This window comes from Acomys minous (assembly GCF_964271855.1).
Source record: "Acomys minous genome assembly, chromosome: 9".
Lineage (NCBI taxonomy): Eukaryota > Metazoa > Chordata > Mammalia > Rodentia > Muridae > Acomys > Acomys minous.
Window position 1 is genome coordinate 28,217,334 of NC_140490.1, and position 26,676 is coordinate 28,244,009.

At 45.2% G+C, this 26,676-nt stretch overlaps 1 protein-coding gene across 6 annotated transcripts in view; it reads left to right on the top strand.

Moving 5' to 3' along the window:
• Positions 1–18,494: 18,494 nt before the first annotated feature.
• LRRC3B (leucine rich repeat containing 3B) overlaps positions 18,495–26,676 on the top strand; it is an 86,194-nt gene continuing 78,012 nt past the window's right edge. The window contains exons 1-2 of one of the 6 annotated variants that reach the window (XR_014782145.1): positions 20,201–20,490; positions 21,459–21,643. The gene's annotated coding sequence lies outside the window, so the exon portion shown is untranslated. The other 5 variants (XM_084796889.1, XM_084796887.1, XM_084796892.1 and 2 more) reach the window with 5 other exon arrangements.

Below are 26,676 nucleotides of genomic sequence, written 5' to 3' on the forward strand. Positions count from 1 at the left end.
ATGTAAACAATGGATCCCAGGAAGCAGAGAGAACAGGGAGAACAGCTGCATGTGATGATGGACAGGCAAGACCCACATCATAAGGTAGGGACTGGATTTGGCTAAAACATTAGGAATGAGTGAGGTTTAATTATAAAGAACCCTGTGCTGGATAGTTTTATGTCAACGTGACACAAGCTAAACTCATCTGAGAGGAGGGAGTCTCAGTGGAGAAAATACTTCAATAAGATCAGCTTATAGGCAGGCCTGTAAGGCATTTTCTTAATTAGTGGTTGATGGAGGAGGAGGGCCCAGCCCTTTATGTGGGTGCCATTCCTAGGCTGGTGGTATTAGTGTCATAAGAAAGCAGGCTGAGAAAGCCTTGAGGAGCAAGCCAATAGCAGCACCCCTCCATGGCCACTGCATCATCTCTAGGTTTCTTCCTAGGTAGAGTTCCTGTCTTAGCTTCCCTTAATGGACTGCGACTCAGGATGTAAGCCAAGTAAACCCTTTCCTCCCCAAGTTGCTTCAGTCATGGTTTTCATCACAGCTATAGAAACCCTAAATAAGACAAACTCAATAAAGGAAAAAAAAACACATTAACTTCTAAAAGATTCATCATCCCAGAGCAAAGCCTGAACTCATTTCTCTGGTTGAGGGTCTTTCCTATCCAATTGTACAGCTTGCACCTTCCAAGCAGCACATCCCTGGAGCCAGCGCTGCTTGATGTGTCTCTCACAGGCCTCATCTTGTATGCTGTAGATGCAGCAATGATCCAGACTTACAGTGTAGGCAGATGGCAATGAAATGAGTCAACAGGAGGAGTGAAGTGCAAAGATTAACCAGGGTGGGATACAGCAGAGAGGGGACTTGAAGGATTTCTTTAAAGAGACATTGGTGTTCTGAATAACCACTTCTCATTTGATAAGAATATATTCATCCCAGAATGGAAGACCTATGGGAAATGATAAACAAGGGTGAACTTTGTCCTCTCATGGGATGCAAGTCAGCCATTGTGGCAGAGGTGAGGGGGCTGGTGAATGCAACCCTAGCATCCAAGATGGTGCCATACCCTGAATGCCTAAGATGGAGTTAAGGAAGGACATTTATGCTCATAACCCAACTTGATTTTTATTTTAGCCAATGTTTGGAAAATTTTTGAACTGGGATTAGAAGCAAAGTGGGACCAGAAAGAAACTCTGGGAAGCCTTTGTACCCAACAGTGGACTGTTCTGAGTCATCATGTATTAGTGACAATAAGGATAATAGATGGATTCAGAATAAACAAGACACCCCCATGCAAACCTAGAGCACTCGTAATACATGTTTTACCTCCCTCCCGTTTTGGGTACCCATCAGATCTAGAGTCTCCAAAGACCTTAAGTCCTCTCACATATCCATTTGTATGACCCTAAGGTCCTAGGCAATAGACTGTGCATGAGCCTTCGTGGCTCCAAGCTTCTGAAGGACAGTGAAGCATGATTAAATGAGGAGAGTAAAGCTTGCTTCATAGCTGTCCTGTGAGGCTAGAATGTATAAGGGGCTCAGCACAGCCTCCAAGCTCCGTATTTAATAAATGGTAGCTGGGATCAATATCACTGTGATCATCATCAGGCTAGAAGAGCTTCTCCAAGCTGAACAACTAGGGCTCTTTACTCTTTATCTCCGTTACTTTAATTCAGGGAAAGTGACTCTTAACTCAGTGCCTTCTGCATCTAAAATAATAGCAAGAGAGACCTCAGCTGCATCCAGCTCCAGCCTGAGAGACAAGTGCGCATCAATAACTCCACTTCAATGCCAATTGTCGCAGTGGATAGAAGTGTAGAACAGAGAGGACTGACAGGAATTGGAATAAATTTGAATGGATGCTTAGGATAACTGAACTTGGTCAAGCTATATATAGCAGTGAGATCTCTGATTCCTTTAGCTTCTCAACCCAGGACAGTTTAACTTCCAGTGCCTATTTGGTGCCCCTCCGGGGCACAGATCATCAGCATCTTCTGGGCAGAGGCCTGGGGTCCTGGCAAGTATGCTGCAATGCAGAGCACAGTCGAGAATGTTTTCAGCCTAAATGTGAATATGCTGAGGTTGGAAAATGCCGTGCAAGATCATGTTTCTTCAGAGACATAAATAAAAAATAAGTGAAAAAATATAAATGCAAATAAGGTTGCTGAGGGGCCTACTGAAATGGCTTCATTTAATTATTATTCAATGTAGGTAATAAAATGAACTCTTCTCATCTTTAGATCAGATGTTTTACCATCTTGCTTGAGCCCTCCACTGCTCCCTGAGACGTGTTAAAATGGCTCCTTGCGAAACACTCAGAGCATTTCAAGGAGAAGGTGCTATCAGGGATTGCCAAAGCTGCATACACATTGCTTTTCATTAGAAGAACTTCCTCAGAATGAACCCAGGATGCCAGCTATGATGCTGAAGGCCACTCCAGATAACCCGGTGCCAAGTAGCAACACTTTGAGAGAGTGCTTAGGGTATTAAAAAATGGCTACAACTATGATCCACAAGTCTTTGAGATTGGTACGCAGGAGAAAATACCATTTGTACCACACCCAAAACTCCCTCACCTGTGTGAGCACACCATCACCCCACTGCTTGTCAATAATGATAGCCACAGGCTCTGGTTATTGAAGAATTGTATGTAGACTAAGGGCTTATCACCTGTGAGGTCACGAGGCACTCACATCCTCCTCTGCTGAGCAGGCAAAAGCCAAGGCTGCCTCATTTCCCTTTAGAAGAACCATCTCGGCGCTACACCTCACATTCCAGATAAGACTGTATCTCTACTTGGATTCCTTCCCCTTCCTGATCTTGCTTCCTACATTTCCCCTTTGAGAGCCTCTCCGAACTAACCAGTTTCACAAAACTTCCCATGATGGACTCTGAGTCTATGGAAGATGATTAAAAAATGCATGGAGTCCATAGATACCAGTTGTGATATGTGTGTGTGTGTGTGTGTGTGTGTGTGTGTGTGTGTGTGTGTGTGTGTGCGCGTGCGTGCGTGCGTGTGTGTGTGTGTGTGTGTGTGCCCATTCAATGGTCCTTGCATCTAAGCTCCATCTCCAGGGTAGATGCAGAGAGTAAGAGGAAGAACAGGGATAATCAGAACTCAGGAAACTGTTGAAACAGGTGTCATCATGCTCTTCTTGATGACTGGAAGAAGTGTGGTGAGCCCTGATCTGTACATACTTCTCCCCAGGAAGAGAAATTTGTCTCATTGGCTTGAAGCCAGACCCTAGGCAAGTGCATTGCGGTCAGACTCCAAGCTTGCATCACAGCTAATGGGAAGCAATCCTCCCCCACCTCGTTTCACCATTCTTGTTCAGTTTACACATTTAATATCATAAGTACAAAATAGTCCATGAAATTGTTGTTCCTTAATTAGGCCATTAATTGTGTCATACACGAATAAAAATAATTGGAGATGCTTCCTTTTGTCCATGACTCAGAAAGCACCTGAGAAATATCTTGACTTATTGGTCATGCTCTCTCTACAAAGATAGATGTGAGTTCTTTTAGAGTATAATTTTGCAAACAGCCTTCAGTGAATTTAGGTTGTTTTCAGAAGCCAAGAAATTTTAAACGCATAGTCATCAAGTTAAAGGGAAAATTGGGTTTTCTCTGTGGTCTGAGAACACTGCACACTTCCAAACTTGAGACATTAAAGCTAGCCAATGTCTTCACCATGATGGGAACTGATCTTGGTACTAAATACAATGGAACAAATAAAAATCCTGTGCCCTCAACACTTCCATAAATATATTGTATCATGACATTAGGTATTCATATATAAGGGAGAAAAGCCAGCTTACTCCTGCCCCCTGATGAGGAGGACATAGTCACATTAAGACAGTGAATTGTTGCTGTTTCTTGGATGATATCTCTGAATGAGACTGAAATGAATGAGGGAGACTCAGATTTTCAGTGGAGAGTTTTCAAGCTTCAATCAACTAGCTCCATGTTCTAGAGTTGGAAACCAGTCCTTGCCACACAGGTCAGTGACTGGAACACAGAGAGCAAGCAGACTGGAAAGTACTTTCTGTGTCTTGACTCAAGGGATCAGAATAGCTTAGGCTAATCATCTTTACAATGTTTCAGCTGCAGACAAGTTGTCTTCCTGTCTCCTGATGCTCAGTGCCGGCAGCATCCTACTGCAAATCTGCCATCTGCCGCATACTTGTCCTTTGTGCATTGACATATGATATTAGTCCCACTGGACAACTAAGAAGGGACATAAGGTAACTGTGACTGCCGAGTGGGAAAGTAGACTGAAAGGGTGCTGAGGCGAAACAGAGAAGCCCAGAATGTAGCTTAGTTGGCGGTGTGCTCTCCTGTTAGGCACGAAGCCCTGACTTTGATCCCAAGCATCCCTTAAGCCAGAGATGTAGCACAAGATGCACAGTCCCCAAACTCAGGCTTGGAAGCAGGGGGATCAGAAGCCCAAGGTCACTGCCTGCTAGAGAGGGATGGTGGGACAAGCTTAAAATACAAAAGATCCTGAGAGAGGAATGGGAGTGGAGATGTTAGTGCAATGGTTTGCAGTAAGGAAGGACCAGGTTGTAAGAACTAAGTGGGCTACAAAGCAGCTTCTTTGGGGTCACAGGTTGAGGGTGCAGCTGTAAACACAATCTGATAGTGGAGATGAATTGTTGGGAGTGGAAATGAAAGGGAAAAGTAACAGAAAATTTCCAGACCTACTGTTGATATTACTGCTCTTGATTTTTTAAAAATAAAAAACATGTTAGATTGACATATGACCTATTTTATCTTTTCCTTGTGTACCTTGAGAGAGGGGTGTGTTGAGGAGAGAGACTGTGTGTATACGTGTGTAAGCTTTTGCACGTGAATGTGGCACTGCCAAGGTAGGTATCATTTTGTATATGGCGGACTTGATTGCACATGAGCTTCAACCTGACTGGTTCAGAGAGAGACCTCTCTTCACACTATAACAAGAAAAATGGCCTCTATTCATTATCTGGTGGTCTCTGGGAGGGTGGAGGGAGGACACTGTCATCAGTTGAGAATCATTGCTGTGAATCAAAGCAGTTACAGTGGAAATGTTGACTAGCTTTATGTCAACTTGACACAAGGTAAAGTCATCTGGGAAGAGGGACCTCAGTTAAGGACATGCCTCCATCCGATTTGCCTGCAGACAAGTTTGTAGTACATTTTCTTGATTAATGATTGATGTAGGAGGGCTCACCCACTGGGGACAGTGCCAACCCCTTGGCAGATGGTCCTGGGTGGTAGAAGAAAGCCTAAGTAAGCCATGGAGAACAAGCCAGTAAACAGCATTCCTCCATGGCTTCTTCTGTTCTGCTCTGGTAGTGCACTACTTGTGAGTTGTAAGATGAAATAAGCCTTTTCCTCCCCAAGGTAATATTGTGGAGTATTACCACAGCAAAAGAAGGCTCTGAAAAAAGAGTGGCCTTGGTGCTCCATGTAAGTATGTAAGCTTGGGGAAACTGCCAAACCTTTCAGGATTCCATGGTCCCTTGAGTGCTGGTCATGAGTATAAGATTCTGTTAACCCAAGCTGGAAAGTATAAATCAATTATCCAAGACTGTCATTATGGAAAATTCACTTCTACTAAGTTTAAAATGGCTAATGCTTAAAAAACCCTTATTGCTGGGCGTGGTGGTGCACACTTTTAATCCCAGCACTTGAGAGGCAGAGGCAGGCGGATCTTTATGAGTTCAAAGCCAGTCTGGTCTACACAGTGAGTCCAGGACAACCAAGGCTACACAAAGCAACCTTGTCTCGTAAAACCAATCCAGCAACCAACCAAACCCTTATTAATATGAAGTTAGTTTTTCTTCTGGGAATGAAACATAATAACTCTAAAGTTATAGGACTGATTTCTCCCAATCTTGACAATAATTTGAATAGATGCAATATGCTACCAGATTCTCGGAGCCTCCTGATGAGCTTTTGTGCTTTTCTGCTTTCAAAAGCATGTTGGGGTGCATGTTTTTTGATGTGGTACATGTCTGTTGTCCATGTCTGGTTCCTCTGAGGCAGAGTTAGGCCTTCATTTGATGTCATAAAGTTGTTAGCACTGCTGGGGATGGTGTTGCAGTGCCATGCCTGTTCCTCTTTACAATTAGAGCTGCACCCACATGGAGATCCACTTGCCACAACAGTGACTGGCATATCTGGCAGCCAGCTTCTCTAAATGTACTCACATAATATCCAAGAAGTCACTGAAGCCACTTCCTCTAGAAGCATACATGGTCTTCTTACTCACCCCTGACCTGAGGGTGAGGCTTTGTGGAGTCACATGCTCTGAGGCTGGCATGAGGTCGCCTCACACCTCCCAGCAGAATGGAGTCTGGCCTGAAGCCTGTGCTCTTCTCTAAGGTCAAGCATTAACACCACAGAAGTCTGGTCATCAGATATGGATGGTGTGTGCCAGTACACTATTACAGGCAAGTTATTATGCTGTATTTAGAAAATTGTGGAAAAAAATAGTGAGCCAAATGAAATTCCATATTTTGGTATATACCGTATAAGATAAATAAATTCTCTCTCTCTCTCTCTCTCTCTCTCTCTCTCTCTCTCTCTCTCTCTCTCTCTCTCTTTCTCTCTCTCTCTCTCTCTGTGTGTGTGTGTGTCTGTCTGTCTGTCTGTCTGCCTGCCTCTGTCTCTCTGTCTCTCTATTTTTCTGTGTCTATGTGTTGTGTGTCTTTTCTATTTAAATGACCTATATTGAATGCAGAGTTTCTACTTTAATAAATCTTTAGATGCTTTTTATTAAATAAAAAAGCAAAATCAATTTTCTATATTTATCTTTGCATTCTAGCTTCTGTAGGCTTGGCCCTGCCAGAGCCTTTTAAAGAAGGCAGAGTCAGCTAGAACAAGCCTTCCACTTTGGGGTTTTCCTGCATTCTATGAGACCGGGGATTTCCTTTCTGGTCTTATTCAGCAAACAGTGTTTGATACTAAATCCTGAATTGATTGGTGGCATTGATTGCTTTCAATTAAGCACTTAAATATACAGAACAGCCCCTAGGGGGCTGGGGCTGGTGGCTTTGACAGACACAACCTTGAAATGGCTTCCATTATTCCAGTGTCAACTAAGCAACTGAGCCTTAGGAGGAAAGCAGCGACGCGACATGGACCCCAAATTCATCAAGCATATTAGGCCAGGAAGAGCTCTCCCTGTAAAGAAGTTTCACAAGAAAATAGAATATTTGTGTTGTCTAAGGCATGCAAGGCACAGCACACTTCAGAATTCTTTGTACTTAGCTACTAAGAAGTTCGACATTTTTTATTGGCTAAAATAATAGCAAAATTTTTCATGTTTACTGTTTTAATCAACAAACATTTAAATGTTTAAGTTTTTAAGTTTTAAGTAATTTAAGTTTTATGGAGCTTAATGGTAGGTGAAAGGGGGGATGCAGATGTTAGACAGTCCATGCTGCCTTGAGAATTTCAGGCAGTTGTGAGGGCTAATGCCCTGGCTGGTTTCCACGGTGCCGTGTGTATACTGTATTATAAGAGACAACATTAAGTGTGGTTTGTGTTAGAGAGCATAGCCTGATACTGTGGAATAACAAAATAAAGTACAATTAATTTCACTTTAAAAGAGAGTAGTGCATCATAATAAGAGAGTGCTTCTGTTTGTAAGCAGTAGGACCTGCCAATTATAAATGGCATCAACTAGTGCTGGAGATCTGGTTAAAATGCATAACCTCATTTAGTGCTGTGGGATAACGCTCAAGATTCTAGGTTTAAGGGTTTCTAGGCCTTGACATACTTGCTCCACTGACTACATAGCAGGAATTTTAAAATGTCTCTGTATTATTTCACACACACACAAAGCCTGGCTGTAGGTCCTTTTCACACTGCTTGAATACCTCAAACAACACCCCAAAGGACTTTGGCTTTTTCTTTTCTTTTGGTGTTCTGTCCTTGACCTATTGACTTTTGTTTTCTGGATTTCACCTGCTGGTCTGCAAGTTGTTGCACTGGTTCCCGGCACCCAGAGATAGTCTTGGCAACACCATGACCAGAAAGTGTGCTGTTCCTTTACAATTCCTTTATGGGGAGAAAGACTTGTCTATAAACATCCTTATAAATGTCTGGGTGCACACTGACTGTTACCCTATCTGATGCTTGCTCTTCCAGTGCAAGGGCAAGGAGGAAAGTGGACTTTCAGCATACCTGAGATACAGGCTCTGTGCAAAGACTATCAGGGAAGGTGATGGCTACTGGATCTGCAACCAACATTGTCTGCTACAAGGAACTACGCTGACATGGGAGTCTTTCCCCCCCTGGAACAAGGTTTCTCTGTGTAGACTTGGCAGTTCTGGACTTGCTGTATAGACCAGTCTGGCCTAGAACTCACAGCTATCTGCCTCACTGGGTACTGGGATTACAGAGGTGTGCTACCACTCCAAGCCGACATGAGAATCTTAAAGGGTGAGAAATTACCCTTTTATTCAATACAAAGCCACATGGATAAAGTCAGACACCTTTCCTAACCTCAAAACCAGAGTACTTCCCAGCTTGCTTTTTCAATCTGGATAATATTTGTTATTACCCTATCTGCCAATTTTCTCATTGCTTTTATTATTCTTCCAGACTCATCTTGTAGACTATTCACTTTCATATCTTGTCATTTCTAATGTTAAAGCTTTAGTGAAAATTATAAGTACACAGACTAATACACTTTAGGTACTTCATAAATGTCCTTTTTATTTTCTTTTTTTAAAAAGGCATTTTTGAGCATCCATTATCTGGTTTTGTTATTGGGAGACGGAAATTCAACACTTGGTCATAGTATCAGGTATATTATGTTCAAGGTCACCATAAAATCTCTATCTAATCTCATGATTGCTATATTCAAGCGTGCAGCTGCAACATTGATTATATAGGCAATGCCATCTTTAGGATTGTGAAATTTAACTCAAGGTCAGGAACCTAACTCAAGAGGGTATTGGTTGGATGGCTAAAGAGTAAAGGAAAGGTGCCTTGTGTGAGGAGCCCCAACTGGGAAGGCATTCCACTGTGGGGGGAGGGGATGCACAGCTGTGAAGATCTGAATCTGGCTGGACCACCAGAGAAGGGAGAATGGCAGGGAATGAAGGCAGTGGAATAGGCAGGTCGCATTGTAATTCAACATGTTGGCTGTTTAATAAAGTTAAATTTTGATCATGAACCACTAAGCCATTTTGAGCAAGGCATGTCACAGTCACTTTGCATGCTTGAAGCACAGAGTGGGGGTGTGGCAGGCAAGAGAAGAGGGAGGGGAGGGGGAACCTCTCAGGGTGATGAAATAATGCTCATGTGAGAGATGATAATGGTCTCAATCAACATCAGTGTAGGAGAGGAGAAGAACAGTGTGATACGGTGCAAGAAAAAGTTCAACTAGGTTCTAGTTGAGGATTGAAGGGAAGGGTGTAAAATAGAAGCCGGCTCTGCTACTGCCCATCTCTTGAGAAGCCCCTTCTTTGCTACAGAGCTTCCTTAGCTCTGTGGGCCAGAGTGTGGGCCAGACCTGTTCACAGACGCCATGTCTCCCTCACTGAGTGAGCCCGGTGCTTCCTCCATTTAACCAGTGTGGAACCAAGGACTTGAACTTTATCAAACAACTGTCAGTAGACCATGCCACAGTACTAGCAAGACACTGCAAACAGAATGAGGGCAATTGCCTTGGAAATGATAAAACTGGACAGTAGGAATGCACTCACATAATACTCACCTTCCAAGTACTCAGACAGTCTTGGGGAGATCTCTCCATAGCCGTGTGGGTATCACATGGTATGGGTAGGTCCTGCTGGAGAGGGTGTTCTGTGGGAGTCTCCTGGAGAAGAGTAACACACAGGCCCATGTGGGAAGGGATGTCTGTGTTGGAGTCTTCAAATAGCATACTAGCAGGTCCACACTGGAGAGGTACCAGTGTGGGTGTCCTGACACAGCGCACCATTCAGGCCCTTGTTGGAGAGTTTGTCTGTGTAGGCGTCTTCTGACATAGCATACCATCCAAGCCTACACTGAGGTGGGCATCTGTGTGGGTACCCTGCCAGAACACCACTCAGGCCCACGCTGGAGGGAACGTCTGTGTGGGAGTGTCCTGGTAGAACATACCACCCAGGCAAGGATGGAGGTGGTATCTCTGTGGGTATCTGCAGCACATCATCAAGGTTCATGTTTTAGGTGGGGGGGGTCTCTCGCTGTAGCCCTCTGCTTATATGCTTGCTAACTCTCTTGGAGAAAGCTGAGCTCAGAGCACAAGGCTGCCTCAGGGCTGATATCCTAGCAAGAGGCTATGCAAAGGAGACTTCATTAGGCAACAAAACATCAGCACTCTGTTGTGTTTGTCAAATTCTGGTCTCCAAACCTGATGAAAGGATTGTTTGGGGGAACACCTACCCTAAAAGAAGCTTTGGAGACAATGAAAACTAATGCCTGCGAAGTTCCATGGCTTCCCTAGAGCTTTCTGTGTCCCTTAAGTGTAGAGGAAAGACTGCAACCTCAGCCCGTAATATGGGGAGGGCTTTTCCCTCATGCCCTTGGCTTCTTACAATGAAATGTGAGCGGCCAGAAAGCTTCCCTGTCAGATCCTTCAAACACCCCCAGTGGGTGGAGAAAACATTAGTACAAAAGAAGGAAATCAACCCCATAATTATATACTGAACCAACTCCAGACCAGCTAGCAGGAATATTGTGCTGGCTTCCCTAAGCATTTCAGAGGGAGGGAGGGGGAGCCTGCCTCAGCCAGTCAGGGCTCACACACAGGCTCAGAGCAGCAGTAGTATGTCTGCAATGCCTGATTGCAGATACAAACATCTTCGATGGGATGCAAAAGTAACAAGAATGAATAACTGCTGATGGAGGCCTCTGCAGCATCAGTTTTTTAAAAAATGTCACTGTGCTTTCTTTGTTGCTTTCCTTGAAAACCTCTGGCATTGAAATTGAGTTGGCACGCTCTGCTAAATGGTAAGAAGAAAGATATTAATTCATTGTTTAAACTCCCCAAAGACTTTGTAGGTCCAAATCTCCACCTGCGGAATAGCAAGGAGACATGCTAGATAAGGAAGACCTAAATGAGATGCTCATGACACTGAGGTGCTTCTAGCCTACACTTCTAGGTATCTATCTAGTTGGAGAGAGGGAAGACAAATAGAGAGAGACTATGAAGATAATTGAATCTAATGTTAGCTTTGCCATCACATGAGTGAAGCTGCCCACAGTAGCTTTGCTTAGATGGAACTTGTGTGCACATGTTTTTGTGACCTTTAACATGTGCACAGATCAGTTTTGCTGCTGCTTGAGGTGATCTTTAAAACACAGCCATCTCTTCAATGGGAATCTTACCCCAAATCCTGTCCCAAACATCCACAAATCTACTTGTGGCTATGAAGATCTCCGTATTGCAGTTCTTTTATATGATGGTGAAGTAGTTTCTTTCACAGACAGTAACGCAAGGTTTATCGATGGCTTCATCTTTTAAAAAATACATTTCTATTTTAATAGACACTTATATGTATTTTGGGGGTACGGTATGATAGAACACATCTACACAACAATCAGGGTAATCAGCACTCCTCTCAGCCTGGTGGTCATGTTTAATTTCTTGGTTTGGGATCATTGCTTTTGGCTGCCCCCAAATCTAAATGGTTAGATCCTATGGCAGAAGGCACTACACACCTTAGGTGTAGAATATAAAAAAGCCACATTGGAAGGGAACTGAAAGCTTCCTCCAGAGTTGGTATGCAGACAGGGGGTAAAGAAAAGGTTAGTGGTGCCCTTTCCCAGCTTTGGACTCCGCATGTGATGATAAAAACTTGCTAAGCAAGATGTGCCTCATGGTACAATAGTGACACAGCTGTTATGGGGGTAGCCAACTGATTTCTAATTGCATCTGAGACCTGATCTATGGGAGAAAGTTCATACAAGACATCATGGCTCTGGTCAAAAGCCCATAACTGGGAAGGTCAACAGCATTATGGGTAAGCCTACTACATAAATGTGTTAACAAAGTGCCTCTTAAGTATCTATGTTTATAACCATAGATTAGTCTTATCTGCAGCCTTAGTCATAGAAGCTTCTCTTTGTAGTGAATGAAGACTTGTGACTAGTCAAGGTGATGAGTACAGGTGAATAGTGGGTACTCAGACTAAAACACAGCACCAACATCACATTTCCAAAGTTCAGAGAACACCACAGAACAGTGGATAGAAAAAAATATAAGAACTGAGTGATAGAGAGGAAGATGGTGAAACACTGTGTTAAATGGATGTCATGACACTCATAAACTCACAATTGTTGGGTGAACATCTAATCATAGAGTGGATGGACTTATCAGGGTCCACCTCAGGCAGGATAGCTAATTGCAGTCGAAGGCTGTTGGGAGAAAGTTATCTGTAACCTCTTGAGAGCTACCACGCTACAGCAGATAGCATCACACTGATGCCCATGCAAGTAGCCCTGAAAAAGCCAGTGGGTCGCTAAGCAAAAACAAAACACAATGACATGGAGTAGATAAAGGCTTGTCAAAGACTTAGAGGCACACATAGATATAGATAGATAGATAGATACATAGATAGATACATAGATAGAAGATATAGGTAAAAAATCAGAGGCTTTAATTCATAGGAAACATGGCAAAAGGCAGAGGATGCTGGAAAAATAAAAGAGCCTAGATCACCCAGAGACTTATAAGTCAAAATGGAGCGGCCACTCTACAGTCAGATTCTAATTAAGTTGCCAGGGAATTAAGCAGCCAGGGGAAATCAGAGGCCTCTAAGCCTTTGTCTCCTCCTCTCCTGTTTAAGATTTTTATATGAATAGACCATTTACAAATATTTTATCTTTTAACTAATTAGCTATTTAACAATTTCTTACATGTATATAATACATTTCGATTACGCTCCCTCATAACACTATTATCCTCCTCTCACACCTACCAACCCTCCCCCAGCAGCTCACTATCTACTCCGTATATACAGTATATGGAGTATACACAAACGCTAATTAAAGTCTGGGGGAACTTTTTTTTTTTTTTTACCATGAATAAAATAGCAACACCTGCTTTTTCAAAAATCCTTTTTACAAGCCAATTTGAGATAGTAAATTAACTTCAGTTCCTCCTATGGCCAAGCAATATTCTACAGCACAGATATATTTGGTCTTTCTCACAGTTGGCCAATATTTGAGTGGTTCCCACATTTTTTCACAATTATAATTCACATGGACTAAATTTGGATAGAGATGAAAATATCTGTTCTGGTACAATTGAGCCTTATTAAAAAAACTGTGACCTGGGATCTTTGATGTAAGTTGGCTTGTCTGTTCAGTCACTATGAAATCCCCAGGAGGGAAGTCCAGCACATGGCGGAGGCTACTTGGAACCTTATATCCCATATACTAGCTATTTATTAAAGGGAGGAATCAAATTCGTGACCATTGGCCTCTGCTTTGAAAACACATGACAACCTGACCCTCTCCTTTGGGAATGGAGAGTAAGTAGGCCTGGGAGCTGCTCAGGTTATCCAAGAAACAGACTGTTGGGAGAAGGGCGGGGAATGAAGCAATTTGGTAAATGCTGAGAAGGTTAGAAAGACACGGAAAGGAAGAAAGCTAGTTAGTTTTGTGGATAATGAGGGCTTATTAGCCAGAACAGATTTCTGCCCTTTGGTGAAATACATTAAGGGGATTGTGGTACATAGAGAAAAAAAAACATTTGGAGACACTTAGGTTCAACTCATGATCACAGCCAGAAGAACAGGGGTGCCCGCGAGCAAATGATTCCATCTATGAGATCAAGTCCTCTCGGATTCATCGATGCCCTGCCCACACCCTAAGGGCTCCTAAGAAGCTGAGTGAAGCTTAGAGGAGCTTCAGTGCTAGAGCTGGTTTGTAGAATGAGTTAGCAAATTGTACCTTTCATTATTTCCAATGGGAATAAGGGGGAGGTACAAACAAACACATCCACTCACCAAATGAAAATGCATTAAACGTGCAAAATGCTCTTCCAGTCATCAGGGTATCGTGGTAAACCCAGGTCCCTGGCCTCAGGAAACCTCTGTTTACTCCAGTGCCTGTCCTGCTCTGGGATTTCACATTTGAGGTACAGTTCTTATCTCTAGAAGCTGAAGTTCCATTTCTATTGTTTGCTGAGCATTTGACTGGGAGAGAGAAAAGCCCCCCAACAGAGAGCTCATCAGTGCAGACACTCTCTTGAACCTTTAATCAACTTGCTCCGAGAGGCGTTTCATTTCTCAAGTTGTTCTTCAAGGCTGTATCATGGGGACTTTTTTGATCCTGGGTGACAGAATCCAAATTTGAACTACTTCAAGCACAAAGGTGAGTTAATTTAAACAAGAAGATGAATTTAAACAGCGGAGAGAAATGCAAAAAAAAAAAAAGTGGCTGTTAATGGCTGCAGACAGGGTGGAAGGCTACCCAGGGAGCCACTGTCTCTGACAGTATCCCAGTGTGACAACTTAGGACTCATCCTGCAAATGGTGGACAAACATGTATATGGCATGTAGGGTTCCCATGTGGTCGATTCAGCTGCCGTAGCTAATCCAATTCTCACAGTTAGCTCTTCAAATTTTTCCAGAAAATCCAGTCAGACAAGGATCTCTATCAGACTGTAGGTTGGTAGCAATGTGGCAGTTTGTGGCCAGAAAACATCTGTCACCCATAGGTGCACATACTGCCTAATAAGACAGAACCTCTGAAGTCTGATGTCATTTTCACCTTCCTGGCAAGAGATGCACATAAATGGAAGCTCTCAACACTAAAGAGGTGAACAAAAAACAGCCAGAAGAGATGACATCTTATTCAGTCCACACAAGGTGTCCCCAAGAGAAATGAGCCAACAATACATTAATGTGTATTGTGTAATGTGTTGAATATATTCAAAACAAACACATTAAAAGGGGATTACTCACCATTTCTATGTCAGGGAAGTAATAATACTGTCTTTATTGCACATATTAGTGTTCTTGAGTGCTTTTAAAGTACTATGGAACTTCAAAATATTTTCCAGTTTCAGAGAATTAATTAGCATCCCTGGGGAGTACCCCAGAAGTGATGTTGCTGTTTTGGAGATGGGAAAGGTAAAGGGGTTTGAATTATTCATCTTTTCAATAAGTTTGCAGCAAGCATATACTCTCTATGCATGGGCCTGATCTGCCAGTCATGGGTACATGAACTGATGGACTGAAAACAGGAGACATTTGTGGAGGCCACAGGTGCCAAGCTAAATCTCGGAAGCCCTTCAAACCATGGGAAGCAATTCAGCCTTTACTATATGAAATCATTATTAAATCAAGCGCTGTATTCTACTGTTAATATGTTTAACTTACTAGTTCTCCAATTCTCTACCTAATTGGAAAAGAAGTAGATTCACTTGTCAGTCATCCAAATCATTAGGCTGTTGTTCTTGTGCTGACACTTTCTGGATTAATATTTATGACTTTTTGTATACAGACTGGAGAAGCCTGTATCACGGGCATTCACGGACCATCAGGTGTTCATTACTAAGGGATGGCCTGATTGCATCTGGGCCTCCCTCTCCATGGGAATCAAACCATCAGCAATGAGAGACAAGAACTCCAGGAGAAACACATGTAGGGTGATCACCACCAGGCCCCAGCTCCCATGGAGCTCAAGGCTGCACACAGGCTAACCTTCCTTTGGTTGAGGATGAGCTCAGTGGTGAGTCGGCTCTGTATAGTGTCCTTGCCCAGATTCCAGCTTTAGGCTGCCTTGCCGTGGCTTACTATTACATGGAATACCTCTAGCAAAGGCTTTGTGGGAGCAACATCTTCATGCCTTGAGTTGTTTTTTTTTTTTTAAGTCTATAAATAACAGGGCTTCAGGCTCCCGTCTGAACTTAAGAAATTCACCCCACCCCCACCCCGAGAGGAAGGCATCGCACTTTTGTAGTGATGTTTCAGTTGGGAATGCAGTGCAGGATTGAAGGAATTTCTGCTCTATGCAAAGGTTTCTATAACATACTCACTGTGGAACAATGCACTCCACTCCTAAAGGAAGTTCACTAGAAAACATCACTAAATCCCATTTCCCTGCGTATGTTTGTAACATTTCTTGTGTGTGCAGACACCTTTTACAGATGACCCCCTCTGAAGTGGAAGACTCTTGAAGGTGAATCTGAAGGTCAGAGTCTCATGGCCCTGGCATGCTAAGTTCCTTCTCGGGTTCACTAATTAAGTTGTGGCCAGAGCTTCCCAGAAGCCTCCCTTCTCCTGTTACATTTTTTAATTGGATGTTGGCACAAGCAGAGGAAACAGCCAATGAGCTTCTCATATTAAAGGCCATATTTTGCTGAGCTGGATTTGATTCTTGGTTGCTACAAAACAAATCTGAGCTTATATCAGAGGTGACAAGCTCCGTGGCCTGTCATTTATCCTTTTTATGGCATGGGTGACACCAACAGTCAGCCAGTCATGTTGAGAACTTGATGAGGCAACTAAACCCAAAAGCCACATGAAGGTTATCCAAACCACAGTCAGAAATCTATCTATCTATCTATCTATCTATCTATCTTTCTTTCTTTCTTTCTTTCTTTCTTTTTCTTCTCTTCTCCTCTCTTCTTCTCTTCTCTTCTCTCTCTCTCTCTCTCTCTCTCTCTCTCTCTCTCTCTCTCTCTCTCTCATAGCTGGGGACCAAACCCAGGGCCTTGTGCTTTCTAGGTACACTATCACTGAACTAAATCCCTAACCCTGAAATTTTTATTTTTAAGGTTAACTAAATTACAGACATTAGTGAGTGCTCCCCAAATACCATTTTGTTTAAAACAGAGCATCAAGAAGATCACACATCAGAGAGACTGAGGATTCAGGCGTAAGATGGCACAGTCGAGAGTTGCGACGGCCTGGACATGAGCCAGCTCTGCGAGATCCGGATTCTGACCCCAGTTAGGTTCCTAGTCATCTTGTGCTTCTGAAACGCTTCAGCTGAAGTCGCACCCACTGCCCACAGCAATACTCACCTGTAACAGCTCAGCGTGCGACATGTTATCACAATTTCCTAGGAAACACTTCACTGTTCGTCGTGTAGCCTCTCTTAGCCTTCCCCTGCGTGTACAGCAGACTGGTGTTCACCTCTACGGATAGATTTTGTTGTATATTCTCAGTGAGAAATAGAATCCTTGGCACAGTATCACAAACAAATTTTATACTTCCAGTGAGAATGCCAAATTTCTCTGCAAATAATTACACCAAATTAAATACCTGCTATCCGTATCTATTTATTTCTACGTCCTGAAACTCAATTTAAAAGTGTTTAAAATTGATGATAATTCAAATCCAGATGAATCAAATCACATTGTAAAGTATTAGCAATAAAAGCCATAGAATATAAGGGTGTATAACATAAGGCATGCCTGCTCTGGGGTACCAGTAGTTTATATTTTTGCAGTGTGCCCCGACCCAGCATACTTTTTCACTGCTCAGCTTCTTCTAAATGCATCTGCTATAAGAAAGCATCATTGCAAATGGGAGGATGTTGCAGACATTCTGGTGGATCCCAATCTGGAATGGGTTTGCTCTTGGTGCTATCTGCGGGATGCCTGACTCTTGCCCTGTGCACGAGTTCAACAGCATGACTTTCTGGCCCATAGAAATTTAGCAGGGAAGTCAGATGGTCACTGGGAGCAGATGGACTAGAACAAGGAGAAAGGAAATAGCTGTGTACTCTCCGCAAAAGGGCTTGTGAAAATCACTGTGCGGGGTATTCCTCATAAACTAGAGGTTCCATCCCAAGGGTCTCCTTATTCTAGGGACTCTGGGCTTCACTGCTCTTGAAGGAGATTATCTTCTAATAGATATGTGTTCCTAGTATGCAACGGACTCGGTAGGAACAAGCACTGCTGAATGCTGCACCTGGGAGGGATCTCACCAGTGAATGAAAGGATAAAATTTATCTCCATGTCAGTCCTACAAGTGATGGGAGATTAAAGTCTGTGAGAGCATAGAGAAAAAGAAAAACTAATGTGACCTGGGGTAGAGGCAAGGAAGAAGGAGATTTGGAAAGATAGTGATGTTTGTTGAAACTGGAAAGGCAAGTTAATCAAGGTTTCTGGTGCTGTTCTTATAAATAAATGAATTAATGACGTAAGAATTTTACTGAAACAGGCAATTCTTTCTCTGTCTCTCTCTGTCTTTCTGTCTCTCTGTCTCTCCCTCCCTTCCTCTCTCTCTTACACACACACACACACACACACACACACACACACACACACACACACACAAACACACACTCCTCTTAAGGGACAATTTTTGCTGCACATTCGAAGGCATTTCCGGGAAGGACGGGGAATCCTGGGGAAGCAGGAGAAGCTGATGACCGAGGATTAAGGAGTACAAGTCTGTGCCTAAATGCTGGACATCCCGAATTCAGGGCATACTAATCTGGAAATCTGACATTGGAACCTTGGGTTGGAGGTATGAAGTTCTGTCTCCTGTCTCCCTCATCCTCCTTTAAAATACCCTAACAGAGTACTTGGCACCCAATAAGTCATTTGTTGAGTTAATTTTATTTCTTTATTATTTTAATTTTTGGTTTTTCAAGACAGGGTTAATCTGTGTAGCCTTGGCTATCCTGAGCTCCTGGTCTACAATGCGACTGACTTAATTTTGAATATTTGCTTTTTCCCTGTTGGCAATAATGGGCCTTTGCTAAACTGGTCTCAGTAGTCAGGAAACAGAAGGAAGAATGGGCCCCTAGCAACCTGTCCTGGAACTGTAGCAAAGGAGAAGGCTATGGTTTTCTATCTCAGCTTTGCTTCCTCTGCAAAGACTGAATGAAGCCCCTCCCCTCCCCATTCAAGACCTACAGCTACAAGGCAGAGAGAACAGTGCCAATGAGGTGATAGTCAGCTCTGCCCGTCACGTTCACTCGCTTCCAGCTCCTCAAGTCCTCAGAAGCCTTGCCCCTCCTCCTCCATCCACAGCCCAGGTTTGGAGCCCAGTCCCCTCTAGTGACCGAGCCTCCTGCTTGTTGGCGAGTGGCTTTCTGTCTCCTTCGCATCTTTGTCTCCTCCTCCAGCGAGGCTCCGGCGCCCCGCACAGGGTCTGCAGCGGCCGCAGCAGCAGCAAAAGCCAAGTCGTGCCCTAAACGGCAGCCCGGGGCCGCACCCTCACTCGGTGGCTGCGCGCAAAGACGCCAGCCGCGCCACGCACCGTCTGCGTCCTGCGCCCCGGCCACAGCGCATCCACGCCGCCAGGGCGGTCGCTCCGGAGCGGAGCCCGGCCGGCGGGCCGGGTCAGGGTGGGTAGCCCAGTTTGCAGCCTGCTGGAGGTTGCGGTCGCTGCAGCTCTGGCGGCGCGCACACCCCTAGGCTTACGCACCAAACGCCTCCTCCCTGCGCCACGAGGATGGAGCAGCCATCCCAACCCAGGACTGGCGCAAGGTAAGGTGCAGCCGCCTGTTGCTTTACGCAGAGCGCGGGATCGGCTCCCAGTCGGGGTGCCTAGGCCATCTCTCTGGGTAGCAAAGAGCCGGTCACCGCAGTTCTGAGCCGTGTCGGTCCAAACCTTCGGGTCCCTTTGACACAGATATTTGAAGAGACCCCGCCTGGCAAAGGGAAGTCGACCCTTTTCGGTTTCGTGCAGCCAGGTGCCTTGCAGCAGTCTGCAAACTTTTGTGACCCACCCTGCGTGGTTCTCACCTGGTGTGGTTCCTGTTCGGTTCTCTCTTGCGCCCTTCCCCCAGCCCCCCTTCCCTTAACGCATCTGCCCATTTCTCTCACTGTGTTCTTGCAGTTCGACTTTTTGCTCCCTGCAGCTCCGGTTCCAGAGGCGAGGGCTCGGGATCTAGTAGTGCCTCTCCTGCCTGTCGCAGTTGCGTAGGGGCAAAGAGGGCGAACCAGGATAGGTGGGACTTAAGAGAAGGCTGCTGCCACCCGAGGTCTTCATCCAGGGCGGTGGGTGTCAGACCGCTGGAGCCCGCCACCCTCAATTCGATAATAAAAATTACCCGAGTGGCTTTCGGTTATGGTTATGTGCCATGGGAAACACAAGTGTTGATCTGGGTGGGTGAAGTGGTTCTGGAAGGAAAAGATCCCCCTTGAGGATGCGGGAGGCAGTGGAGGATGAGCTCTGCCCAAGGGTGAGGGGAGCGGAAAGGCTCTGCTAATGTGGGCATCCCACCCTGGCTACTGAAGAGGATTTGGAAGAGAGATTCAAGTCCGGTCCGGGTGGAGGCCGCTGGCCCGGGTGTGTAAATACAGGGGGAGGGGCTAGGTACCTGGGAGGTCCGGAGGTGGGAGGCAGCCCTGGAATTCCTGCCTAAGGGTATTTAGGAAGGCTGGCTGCTTCTGCCTGGGGTAGATAGAGCTCCCTCCCCAGGAACAAACAAACCTCTGGGCTACAATCTGAATGCGTTGGCATCTTGGGCGGTGACTGAATGTTCAGATCATGGACCGCGGAAGCTGTCTCTGGCTTCAAGAGGACCGACCACAGCCCCTCTCCTCTCCGGCATCCGCTTTCTACACCTCTTCATCTCCGCAACCGGGTCGGTAGATCTACGCCCACCTCTGACAGCTCTGGGGCGTCAAGGATCTCTCCACGTCCCAGGATGGGAAGGGAACTCCTGGCCTGATCCTTAAGGTTATATGTATGAGAAAGAAGCGAAGGGAAGCCCCCAGCCAACTCTGTGCTGGGCTGGGGTCTCAACCCTCCAGAGGAGAGTGCAGGGTGGGAGCTGCTCTGGGAGCCACCTTCTCTGCGCCGCTTCAAGATTTGCACTTGGGCGGAGCAAAGAAGGGAGTGGGGGAGCCCTGAGCTGGCCTAGGAAAGATCTTTAGCTTAGAGCTCTGGTGTGCTATGGAGAGTCTCAGAGAAAGGGGGTGTGCGCAGCTCCTCCAGTGAAGGGAGACCCAGCTTCTTGACCTGATCTCGGGATCAGAGGTGGCTCTACCCACTTTGCAACCCCCAAATGTATCGCACTGCTTATTTCTGATGGTTTGGTGGATGCAGTGATCTTCCTTTGCACCCCAGCCACTTGGCCTTCAAGACCACTTGTGGGAAGGGGCCTAGGGGACCCATTGGAAAGAAAAAGTGCCCCTCCTCTCTTATCTCTAAGCCCCTCATCTCCACCCTGGTGAGGAACACATCACCATGTCTGGGAGAGGAGGTACATAGCTCGCTTCAACCCATCTCCAGGGACACTTTGGGTTAAGAGTCCTGCATGCCTCTGGTCCCTGCCAGGCTGGATGGGAAAGCTTATGGAGGCTGTACAGTGAGTGAGTGGACAGCTGCCAGGTGCTCCCTGCTTGAACTGCTCATATTCCGGCTTCTGGTAGAACAACCTTCCCTAGGTTGTCCTGTGATTGCCTCTCCCATCCTGTGCTAGCTGGGAAAAAGCATAATCGAAGTCAGTTTGCTTGGCTTTTCAGTCAGAGCCTTTCAGAAGAGGGGTGAACTATCAGGGCGCTAGGGCCATTTTGTGGATTCTATAGTGGTCCCTCCCATTCCCAGCAGCACTTGGTGCTACTAGCTGCCTGCTTCAAAACAGACAGTCCCAGAGCCCAGGACCAAGATGGGGATTCCCTCCAAAAAGCTTCGGATGTGTGGATGTGTTTCTGGGGCACAAAGACGGCCACACCCTCCCCAGTCAGACCTGGCTGGTGACAGCATGCAACTTCTGAATTACCTGGCTATCTGAGGTAGGACCACTCTGATAGGCTTCCTGATGCTTTTCACCTGGGTTTGTGCTCGCCCTCTGTTTGGAATGTCTCATCTCTTGGGAATTTGAGAGAAGGCTTCAAAGCCAACCTCTGAGGTGGCTTGGGCCAGAGGTTGAACTGTCTGAGGAGACTGGGGTGATCCATTGCAGTGCCTTTTAACATTTGTGGGGGTGGTTCTGCAGGGCCGGACACTTACCAGGATATTGTAGATGCCTGTGTTACTTTTAATTTACACAATAGCTAGGTGAAGTAATTTGATGTGATTATATAAGTGGGGAAATCAAGCCATAGAAAATCAGTTTCCTCTGTGTCACTGGTACATAGTAGGACTGGTTCACCTACTGGGCAAGCTGTGTTCCCCAAACACACAAGCAGACTTTGTAGTAAAAGCTGTCCCCAGGAGACGTGAATGACTGAGGCCCCTTCTGTTGTAGTCTAAGCCTAGGGGTATATGTGAGCACTTAGAATCTGGAGCATAAGGACTGACGTGCTATGTCTTTAGAGTCGAAGTCTCTTGAGGTGCACCAAAAGCCAGGCTAAGAAAGCGGCCATTGTTAAGTTTCTCCTAACATGTTAGTGGGTGTGAGAGGTGGAGCTGGAGACTTATGTGTAATGTACTTTGTACTCAAAAGTCAGAGGCAATTCAGGGTGGCAAAAATATTCCACAGGAGGGTGTCTTTCTGGGGCTTGAATGAGAATGTACTGTTGGGAACTTGGAGACCACTGTTCCAGAGGAGGAGGGCAGTGGTGCTGGCTAACATCCCTCTGTGAGTTTGCAGCATAAGTAATGTGGAAACCGTTGCCTTTAGACCCCTGGATCCTGTGAACCTTGTTTATTTCTGATGTTTTCTAGTATCTTAAAAGTACTTAGGGATGAAGCCGTTTCTCAGGCCCACCAGAATGGCGAGAATTACAAGTGAAAATGGAAACTTGGTGGCACTTATGTCACCCCCCAATTTGGTAACACACCAGCACAGAAGTCCTGGGTAGTGACAAGAGCAAAACTAAACAACTATGGGAGTAATCACAAGAAAAAAAAAAAGAAAGAAAGAAAACTTCTTTCAGAACACATTGACTGTATATGCCTTGCACAGTGTGATTATGCATTGTTTTCATTTTAGGTTAATATTTAAAAATAGATAACTAAAATACAGAGCATCCAACTTAGATTTTTAATAGCAAGAGAAGACAAAATAGATTCTAAAGCTGGGCAGTGGTGGTGTATTCCTTTAATCCCAGCACTCTGGAGCAGAAGCAGAGGCAGAGGATCTCTTGAGTTTAAGACCAGCCTGGTGAAAAAGGAAGTTCCAGGACAGCCAGGGCTACACGGAAATCTTGTGTTGAGCCCCCTACCCCCACCCCCGACCTGCCCCTGACCCGAAGAAAAGATTCTAAGGAAAGGGTTTGAGACAGTTCCATAAATGAAACAAACAAAACAAAATGAAAAGATCAAAATAGAACTAAAGAAACTTTATCCTCAGGAATTCTGCCTTAAACCATTATAATAATATCTTAGACCGCATCGGCATTTGAGTTTTCTACGTGACTTCAATTTGGCACTGTATTTTATCTGTATATTGTGACTCTGAACATTTTCTGACAATGCAGGATGGATCAGACTTTTAGATTAGAGATAGCCACCTACTTTTGTGTACTCTATACAAAATCATAGCTATTGATTTAGCTCAGCATATGACGTGGCCGTTTCCTGAGACAGTGAAGTCTGAAGTCTTTTCTTGAGCTATGGGACATGGTGAGTTCCTGTGACAGTGAAGTCTAGAGTCTTCTCTTGAGTCAGCGGTATTTCCCCAAAGTGGTAAAGTAATTGAAAGGCCCATACAATTCTTCATAAACGAATGAATAAGTCTGGAAAAGAGAACTAATGCCATAGGAATGAGTTTTGTCTCGAAGGGACATAAGCAGATTAGGAAAGGTTACAACATTTATCAATTCATTCTGTGCTTTATGTTGATACTTTCCCAGTGTAAATACCACCACACTCTTAGGCAGTTTGCTTTGTAAAATGTTTTAGTGCCTTTATGGAAAAATATTACTAAAATGTATTGCAAACTATTTCCAGTACAATGGAGAAAGCTTGCTAGTGCACTCTGTTTCCAAATACAGGCTAGTTTCCTGTTTTTCTTTCCTTCCCCTTTCATCTCTCTCTCTCTCCCTCCCTCCCTCCCTCTTTCCTGCCCAGCCATTCTTCCTTGGGTTATTGATAGTATTGGTAGTCTCTCCACTACCTTGCCAGGAGGAACTTTCCCAGGGAGTGTCTCTAGAGAAGGGCAGGGCTGCAGGAACAGTGTCCTGTGCTTACTTAAAGCTAAAGTGCTAGTTGGGAAGCTTTTTTCCAGCTCTCCCATGATCTTCAGTTCTACCCTCACTCTGACCTGGAGGAGCAGACATTCTCCAGGCCTGCCCTCCCCTGCTGCTCTTCTCCCTGCCCCACCTCCCCTGGTTCTGAGCTCACAGTGACTAAGCAATATGCTTGGCTAGGAACATGGGCAGGAGGAAGGTTCTGATCTGGCCTCTGGGATTCCCTACATGGGGGCCAATGAAACTCCCCACAGGATGCTTTCCACCCATCTCACAAGTCAAGCCTTCACCTTCCTGTGTCCAGTGTCCAGACACTTATTGGGATGGCCTGTCTGTTCTTCCATCTGTGTCTTAGAGATACCTCCCTTCAGTGCAATGGTTATTGTTCCTAATTGGGATGGTGGTCTGTCTTCAGCTGCAGACCCTCAGTAGGGGTGGAAGTGGGCAGCCAGCAGGTACTGGAGGGCCAGGTTAGAGGTTAGAGCAGCAGATAAGGCAGGTTGGAAAGGAAGACCACAAGGAACTGAACCAGGCAAAGAAAAGGAGTCTTAGCACAAGAGAGTGACGTCTAATATTATGCCCAGACCCAAGAGGAACAAAGACACCAAGGGAGTGTGAGGCATGTCACCTGAAATGGTGAGGAAAATTAAAGAAAAGGGAGCTAAGGAGCTCCTAATTCTCTGTATCTGCTCAGAAGTACACGTTTCTTTCTCACACACGAGAGTAACTCATTATTGTCTCTCCCATGTTCCTGGCCTCTTACTACCATTTGTGCCACAGTGCCCTTGGCAGATCAGGTGAAGCTGTGGGGCCCTGGAATAATACGTTTACATGTATTACACACATTCACTTCTAGCCACGGTTGCTCTCATCTCAGGCACCTATGGAATGCCAGTATTTACATAACCTCTGTGGATGACTTAGGTGCTACCATTTCAAAGTAGCAGTCAGTGGGAGGGCGGAGCTAAGCACACTACAGGATGAATGAACGCCTCACCTGTAGGGTGACAGATCCTTAGCTCTACTGCTTCCTATGAGGCCTGTGTTGGCATCAGGATGGAATGCTACATTGTGATGGAAAGTTAATGAATAAACGTTGTGACTTCTGTCCACTACGGTTCATGGCCTGGTGACTTGGGTTTTGTTCGTGGATGTCTTGCAAGTCCATGACCACCTAAGGACACTGGACCATGGTGACTACTGAACTGCCAGGGAGCCTTGGAAGATGAGAAGCATCAATCTTGCTTCTCCAAACTGCTGGGTGTACACTGATATGAATCTTGGTGGTGAGTTGTAAATACAGAAGGCTCATGGCTGCTTTTGCTGCCCAACCTTTCTCCTTAGGCAAATCTTCACTTCTCCACAGCAAGGAATTGCTTTTTCTTCCTTACTCATAGGCATTAGGACTGTTGAAAAATGAAGAAGATTGTTAGCTGAAAGAATATCCCATATCAGGACCACTGGCAGGCTATGGAACGCAGCTCTAAGGACTGGGCACAAGAGCTTCTGGGAGCAGCTGCCCCAGAAGCACCTGTGGTAATGCTGGGGTGAGCACTGGCTGCATTTCACCTTCCAGCAACAGCCCTTTTGGATAAGATTCCCCACAGCCTTGGCAGGTATGGCCTGCCATGAGACTATAGTGCCTCTCAGCAGTGTCCACTTCCTTGCCAGCACGTTTCCCTTTCAGCAGCACTGCCAGTGGTTTTGAGAATCTTACTTCCTTTCCCTGAGCACTCTTAAGGTAGGGAACGGACAGTGGACTGCAGTCATGATGTGTTCCTTAAACAGATGGCTCTCATCATCTTGCATTGGGGGCAATGACTGAGTGCCCCACTCCTGAGATAAACAGTTTGGTTTGTTATGATTAGTAAAACAGAACCTACTTTAGTAGAAAATCATGTTCTTCAAGGAAATCTCTGGCTTAGAGAGTAGAGACAACATCCCAGAAACCAAAATTGTCTTGATGCACTATCGGTTCATCCCTCTGATCATATGCTGGCATTGTGATGCATGAAATGTTCAGTGAGAGGACAAATGGGTACTCAGACCCCTCAAAAGCCCCAACAGCATGGACTGTAATGGCTAAGAGTATGTCTTTGGGATTATAATCCATGCACTAGCTTCCCCGTGTGAGCTGCTTCACACCCTCGTACGTGCTTAGGCACAAGTGCAACGATGAGAGGCAGACACCTTGTAATATTGAGGGCCAAGGATACCCGGGGCGTTTGCAACCCTAGAACTAACAGATGGGAGTGCATGCTGCAGACGTACACGATCTGGTTGGCAACGGAGCTGCGTGGATAAGAGAGTGATGGCGAGGGAGGGGATGACAGGCCAGCTTTCCTTGTACAGATCGTTAGGCGAGAGGTAGAGGGGATAGACAAGGATTTCCTGAAATTTCACTGTGGGAGGACACAATTTGTACCCAACTCTGTTACTCTCTATTAGAACATTAGGTTCAATCTGGTTGTTGTACACAGGAGGGTTTCATCTCTAGGACAGTGTCACGGTCCTTCACTGGCTCTTCTCTGTTTCTTTATCGTGTTCCTCGGCATCCTGTAAGCACGTCTGGGCTGGAGCTTGCTTGGTTTGTGGTCCTCGTACTGACAGTAGTTCCTGTTCTTCTCCCCAGTGCTCTATTGGCATTTTAAAGTCAGTCGGGTGAGTGTGTTTAGCCTACAAAGGAGGACACC